Below are 8168 nucleotides of genomic sequence, written 5' to 3'. Positions count from 1 at the left end.
AGAGTCAAATATGGTTCAGTACGGCGAAGCGAAGTTCAACAAAATGTGATATAATGACGAAACATCTCCAAAGTCAAAGTTCACAATTAATGTCATAAAGTACTTACAAATCAATTGACGATAACATTGAAAGTTATAAAGTGGTGCAAACGAGTTAAAATCACAAAAATTTAGGAGAAGTTCTTTTATGCTGCAGTTCGAGATCAGCGCCCTCATATCATAGTGCTGCTAAATGTGAAACGAGATTACTTGAAATATATATTTCAGAGTTGAAAGAGTATCAACTCTACGAATATATTTCTGAAATATGTCTATCTGATTGGTTGATGGTCAAGAGGATTACGGCATCCTCAAAGCCTCTTGCTGTAATTCTCTAATCGATATCTATTATAGGACCGATCTTTTGAAATCCATACAACCGTGTCAAATGAAATAGTCTCGGATCATAATTTGTGCACGATACAACGTTGATACTTCAGATTTCGGAATTTTATTTTAAAAGTTTAAAAATTCTTTCCTGTGTCGCTTGTCACCCTTTTTAAACTTGGTCCCATTCAGTAAAGTAGTACCGTAATAACATAAAGAATGAGTCCTAATTTCTACATGCAACAATTAGGTTTAAGACTGTTCGAAAGCGGTGCAATATGAGTTATGACGTAGGCTATGTATTATCAAAAACATTTGAAGGTTTATGTTTCATTATATTGCGTGTTCATAAAGAGTAGTAGAGTAGGCCTATTATATATACTTAGCAAATTGACTGTCTGTCAACCTGCTACATATAGGCCCTACATCTGTACATAAGGCGCAGAATCGCACAAGACGATGAAGAATTTAACAAAGTGAGTATTTGCTACTTTTGCTTAAATCAAAATACAATAGGCCTATAACGTCTTTACGGAAAAACTTCAATCAAGCACGAACATTAATTAATTTACTCTACAAAATTAACACTGACAACTAAGAAAACAAACAAGTAGCCTGAACTTGAATTCAGAAGTTGGCATTACTTAAAAAGTTGACGCAACGACTTACATCAACTTTTTAAGTAATGCCAACAAAGTTGATTAGTTGACGGAACTTTTGAGCTTTTTCAGCATTTTTAAGTTCGGATAACTAAAATTTAGTTTTGGCAACTTTTACACTATTTTTGAGTTGTCCAAACTTACTCCTTTTGAATTGCGCCAACAAGGCGAACAAGTCATTTCTATGAGTGTAGACAAACAGACATTGTTCATTGGCTACGTCCTGGAGAGGTAGTTTGGACAAACAAACCGTCGGCTGGCTATATCTTGGAGTGACACGTAATCTTACTTGTGCAATTGTTCTTTATCTTTAGTTCATATTAGGACATTAACCGTGGATATACTCGTATATCTTTTGGCCAACACAGTATACATTAGAGAATGAATTTGGAGAAAACCTTCTGATAATTGAATATATGAATACAAAACCCACCCAAGTCCATACTGTGGCCAAATTGAGTTAAACATGGGAATTTGTTGCTATGCATAAGCCTGTCATATTTATGAAAAAACAACTCAAATTCATCCACTGTGTCTATTGAGCATATGAAAAATAGCATGTATGAAAGAACCACCCAAGGCCATGATTTGAGTCTTGTAACACATTGATTCAAATCCAGTATGTATAAAAGTCCGCTTGTAACACATTCATTGCTGGAGAGTGACTTTTGAAAAAAAAATGGGTTTAATAAAGGAAAGTGTGTGGTTTATATTACAAGACAGAATGCTTATCAACATTATACATACCTGTGTGCTTTATTTTGTATTATCTTACTAGTGGTAATCTCATTCAAACATTATTGTCTTTGTATATGATTCAAAAAACCACCCAAGTCCAAAATTTAAAATGAACCCCACGAATTCCCTGAAATGCTAATCGTCATACTTAATACAGTTTAACCGCTCATTTGCATGTAAAACTTACCATATTGACCAGGTAAATATAACTGAAGGAATTAAAATGATACACAGGTTTTTCTCTCAAAATCACTTCCCATGGACTTGGGTGGGTTTTGTATTCATGTATTCAATTACAAACACTCGCTGAGCAGCAAGACCTTCCCTCTAAGCTTTTAATCCGATAAGCTGATTATCTATTTGTTTTCATGAATTGGAAGACATTCTTTGATGTATTACTGAGCTCAATCATCTGAAATTACTGGAGCGTAGCCACCTAGGCTGGTGGCTCAGCATAGCATTTTATTAACAGAAGGTTTTCTCCAAATTCGTTTCCTAATGAGTATGTGTTAGCTTCGTCATATCTTGAGAAATCAACAGATGATTTTTATGTGGCGTCTAGTCTGGTATGATTGTATTATAATTATACCCGATACAATCATACTTTTGAGCAAACTATCTACGTTCTCGTGATAAAACGTTACTTGTGCAATAATTGTTCTTTATCTTCAGTTCATAAAAAGGACATCAACCGTGGGTAAAGCTCACGATTATTCACTTTTGAAAATAATTTAAGAAATTGGTCTTTATGTCTAGTTATCAGTGGTGTACCGGACAAAATGTACAAGGTTGGCAAATTTCAAAATGACATTACCGGGTTGAACATATGTATCATGCATGCAAAAATTTGAATGCGGTCATTTAAAAATGGGCCAAAAATAAGAAGACTTGTGGCCTAATACAGGCCAAACGGAAGGAGAACATCACAATTTTGTCCTGGTATTTCAACGGTCCGTATACATCACTAATTATGGCGCCCTTTCAGGGCGTACGTCGGAAGTGCTGGTTAGGAAAAGAACACGTCCCCGGGGCGCGAATTACTAGTATTTTACCGTAGTTAACATTTGAATAGGGGCCGCAACTGTAGCCAAGGACATGAAGGAGAGAATGTTTGTTTGTCCACAATACCTCTCCCAGAAGTAGCCAAGACTTTTGTTTAGTTTGTCCACACAACCTCTCCAAGAGTTAGGAAACAATAATAGTTTGTCCACACTACCACTCTAAGTCCACACAACCTTTGCAAAATGTAGCCAACGCAAAAGATATATGTTTGTCCACACTACCTTTCCAAGACATAATCAAGGAAATAAGCAATGTTAGTTTGTCCACACTTATATCCAAGATGTGCCCAAGAAAATGATATTTTGTCCACACTACACTGTAAAAAAAATCTTGTAAATTTTACAGTAAAAGTGTGTGCAGCCAATCTGCCAACAAAACCCTGTAAAATTTACAGTATCCTGTAAAAATGAACACACTCAAAATGCTGTAAAATAGGTATATTTGGCGAGTTATTTTAGAGCTTGAGAATGTGTTTAGGATAAAAAATGCTGACTGACTTCAAAAGTCCACCCTTCCCATAGAACAGTTTTTTTACATCGCCTAACTGTAAAATTTACAGTTTCCTGTCAAGAAAATACAGTTGAAACCTGTAAAATTCATCTTTTTTACAGGATACTGTAAATGTTACAGGTTTTGGTTGGCAGATTGGCTGCACACACGTTTACTGTAACATTTAGTCACGTGATATTTAGTACTTAATCGTATAAGTGACCATTCTTACAGTGTAGTGATGATATTGATATTGCTTAAACGTTGAATTATAACTCCAATTTTAATTTCAGCTTTGATAGGCCTAGATAATTTAAACTAAAAAATACAGTATTTGCTTGTTTTTATCAATTACAGCCAAATACTGTAAATAATTAGCCTTTTTTACAGTATTTTACTGTAAATTTCACTGTTATTTTTTACAGTGTACCTCACCAAGACGTAGCCAAGGAAACAATGTTAGTTTGTCCACAATATCTCTCGCAGACATAGCCAAGTATTTTGTTTAGTTTGTCCACACTACCTCTCCAAGAGGTAGGAAACAATGTTAGTTTGTCCGCACTACCACTCCAAGCTTTACCAAAGAAAAATGTTAGTTTATCCACGCAACCTCTGCAAGATGTAGCCAACGCAAAAGATGTATGTTTGCCCCTACTACCTTTCCAAGACGTAACCAAGGAAATAAGTGTTTGTTTGTCCACAATACCTTTCAAGAGGTATCCTTTGCAGTCATTTAAATAAAACCTTGCTCTTTGCCGTCCCCGTTTTATTCCTGGGGGAATTTGTCCCCCTAGCTACGCCACTGATACTATCTGTCCCAGAAGTACAACCTTTACCAAAGAAAAATGTTATGTTAGTTTGCCCATACAACTTCTGCAAGACGCCACTGACACTATCTGTCCCAGAAGTAGCCGTGAAAAATGTTATACTTAGTCCACATTGTCTATCCATGACGTAGCCAAAGAAGCAATGTTAATTTGTCCACACTTCGTATCCAAGATGTGCCCAAGAAATTTATATTTTGTCCACACTACCTCTCCAAGACGTAGCCAAGGAAACAATGTTTGTTTGTCCACACTATTTCTCGCAGACGTAACCAAGAATGTTGTTTAATTTGTCCACACTACCTCTCCAAGAGGTAGAAAACAATGTTAGTTTATCCACACTACCTCTCAAAGTCCAACCTTTACCAAAGAAAAAATGTTATGTTAGTTTGTCCACACAACTTCTGCAAGATGTAGCCAACACAAAAATGTATGTTTGTCCACACTACCTTTCCAAGACGTAACCAAGGAAACATGTGTTTGTCCAGATTACTTCTCCAAGAGATATCCCAGAAACATGTAGTTTGTCCACACTACCCATGAGCGTAGCCAGTCGTTTAGTGTAAGGGAGGACAAGACAAATTATCGCCCCATCAATTGTTTGTCCCATTGTCGGGGAGAAGCCAAATTTTCTTCCCCATTTGTCAATTAATTTTTTTGTCCCATTTTCAGTCATTTTAAGTGACACTTTACTCTTGCCGTCCCATTTTATCCCTGAAAATTTATGTGGGGGAACCCCCCCCCCGCTATGCCACTGACACTACCTCTCCCAGACGTAGCCGAGAAAATTTTTACTTTGTCCCCATTGCCTATCCAAGACGTAGCCAAGAAACAATGTTAGTTTGTCCACACTACCTCTCCACCATCCACGACGTAGATAAGAATTATGCTTGTTTGTCCCCACTACCTCTCACACACTACACAGTTTTATTTCGGGTTGTTCCGTAAATGTTAGCTGTAGGCCTAGGCCAAAATTATGAACTTGTTGAAAGTTAAAGTGTTCGTTTTGTTATACATGTTATAGGCATAGGTGTTAAAATGAATGAAACAGGTCTTTCACGTCATTCATTACTCGTTGACTGCCGATAAAACGCCCAATAAAGACTTAGTCACCGGACCGCGCCGGCCAGTTAAAGTACATGCCCTATCACACCACTCCACACCATACATAAATTCTCCCAGTCACATTTCCCAAATATGAAATTAAAAAATTCAAATTTTAATTTACTTCTTTTAAAGTTTGGCAGAGGCGGGGTTCGAACTCACGGCGCAACGCTTAGTACTCTATGAGCCTAGCGCCTTAGACCACTAGGCCACTTGTCTTCTTGTTATTCATCTGAAACTTATTTAAAAATATAATCGCAACTTCAACATAGGCCTACCACGTGACAAGCAAAGGCAGAAAACGTATTATATTTTGGAATTTTATCTGCTTAAAACATTAATGTGTATTATAATAGAGCTACCATTATTTATATTGTTGAATTCTCAAGCGCATAGAGACAATTAATACGAGCGTCCTATGATACATACACAATACATAAAATTGATTTTGATCTTCGGCATTACTCGGTGACCTCCGATAAAACGCTCAATAACGCCGGTCAGTTAAAAAAAATGCTTAAGTACATGCCCTATTGAGATAAGCAATCCTTTTGTGATATGTCCATTTATCCATATAATAATAGCAATCAGATTTTTGGATGGATGTTTTACACAGTGATTGGAGGAGAAGCTATGTAAATAATCAAAAGTACATGTCTAGAAATTGACAAGGACAACTCCTTTTGTCAAAATTGTTTTCACCTATTGCTCAGTATGTTAATTAATCCGATTAATTACGTAATTTCGCCAGCGTATGATATATCAGTACTAATATGTAGGCCCAATGAGGTTAGATATAGAGGCCTTGCATGTGACGTATCATCCCGTAAATATGGCGGACTACTCAAATGCATTCAACAAAAGCATGATTGCAATCTACCGTGACAGTTCACTCACACACACAACCCTGCACTACCATGACTACGATCAAATAGGTTGATGACAACATTTGATTGAATGGACTGCACTCCGCCATAACTACGGTGAAGGACACCGGCTCAAATCCTTTGTTTGGAGCCAATCGATAATTTCATGCAGGGCCTCTATAGAAAGAAGAGGAAATAGATTACGTATCGCATATTGGTCCTTTGTGCCTATTAGAGTTTCCGCCAAGAGGAGGAAAAAAAAAGGAAGGAGGGGGGGAAGGAGAGAGGGAGAGGAGACCGATGGAGTCACAGGGCTCTAAATTACATAGGCGTAGATCGGGGGGGATAAATGCCACAATATTTTGCCAGGGGGATGGTCAATATAATCACCCCCCAATATTGACGCCTGTGTATTGGTTTGTGTCGAAATTAACCTCATATTTGGCCATTTTATAGCCACAAAATGCCATTTTAGCGCTTTGCGCGAATTTATTCCACTTTTGTCCCATATTTCACCAGTTTAGTTTCAATAGGCCTATGCTAAAATTTTCGCGCGCATTTGTACCATAAGGTTCACTGTACTGGGTACTTTTAAAAAATCCTAACCTAACCTAAACATAACTTTAACCCTTAGATTGGAGCTCTACTAGAAGTAAAAATATAGATAGTGAACGAATTTAGTATTTCTATATCTATGTGAGAATGATACAATAGAGGCCCTGCATGAAATTATTGATTGGCTCCAAACAAAGGTTTTCAACCGGTGTCCTTCACCGTAGTTATGGCGGAGTGCAGTCCATTCAATCAAATGTTGTCATCAACCTATTTGATCGTAGTGCAGGATTATGTGTGTGAGACGAACTGTCACGGTAGATTGCAATCATGCTTTTGTTGAATGCATTTGAGTAGTCCGCCATATTTACGGGATGATACGTCGCATGCAAGGCCTCTATGAGCGTGTTTATAGTGAGACAATCTTTCCGTTATTTAGCTAAACTACCGCGTAGTCTAGATTTGCAATGGTTAGTAAAACATAAACAAATATAGACTGCGTGGCAGTCCAGATAAATACCGCATAATCTGGCTCACTATAAACACGCTCTATATGACATGATGAACATAGTCATTGATGCATCAGTTTTAAAATAGACTAGGCGGTTACCCATATTTGGCGGTTCTCGGCTGGGCGCGATTACCAGGCTGATGGTGACATGCCCATATGACAATTTTTACTAATTTGACCTCAGATGACCCCAGGGTGACATTGGATGACCCCAAAATGACCTAAACTTATAACTCTAAATGTTGACTGTACCTACCAAGTTTCATGCCCATATATGAGCTTTTACTAATTTGACCTCAGATGACCCGTGGTGACCTTGGATGACCCCAAAATGACCTTCAAAAATGCTGCTTTAAATGTTGACTGTACCTACCAAGTTTCATGCCCATACGACACTTTTTAGTAATTTGACCTTAGATGACCCCTGGGAGAGGGACCCCGTGGTCAGATGACTTAACGAACATAAACATCTTCTTGCCAGCACAGAACTATACCCACCCACCGAGTTTGAGCCCCGTACGACCTAGTTTCATGCCCATATGACAGTTTTTAGTCATTTGACCTCAAATGACCCCTGGGAGGGGGGCCCCGTGGTCGGATGACTTAACGAACATAGACATCTTCTTGCCAGGACAGAACTACACCCACCCACCGAGTTTGAGCCCCGTAGGACCTAGTTTCATGCCCATATGACAGTTTTTAGTCATTTGACCTCAAATGACCCCTGGGAGGGAGCCCCGGGGTCGGACGACTTAACGAACATAAACATCTTCTTGCCAGGACAGAACTACACCCACCCACCGAGTTTGAGTCCCGTACGACCTAGTTTCATGCCCATATGACAGTTTTTAGTCATTTGACCTCAAATGACCCCTGGGAGTGGGCCCCAGGGTCGGATGACTTAACGAACATAAACATCTTCTTGCCAGGACAGAACGTCACCCACCCACCGAGTTTGAGTCCCGTACGACCTAGTTTCATGCCCATATGACAGTTT

The sequence above is a fragment of the Amphiura filiformis genome, chromosome 12, assembly GCF_039555335.1.
Source record: "Amphiura filiformis chromosome 12, Afil_fr2py, whole genome shotgun sequence".
NCBI classification, from domain to species: Eukaryota; Metazoa; Echinodermata; class Ophiuroidea; order Amphilepidida; family Amphiuridae; genus Amphiura; species Amphiura filiformis.
The sequence above is the reverse complement of the archived record's forward strand: the minus strand, read 5'-3'. Positions refer to the sequence as shown.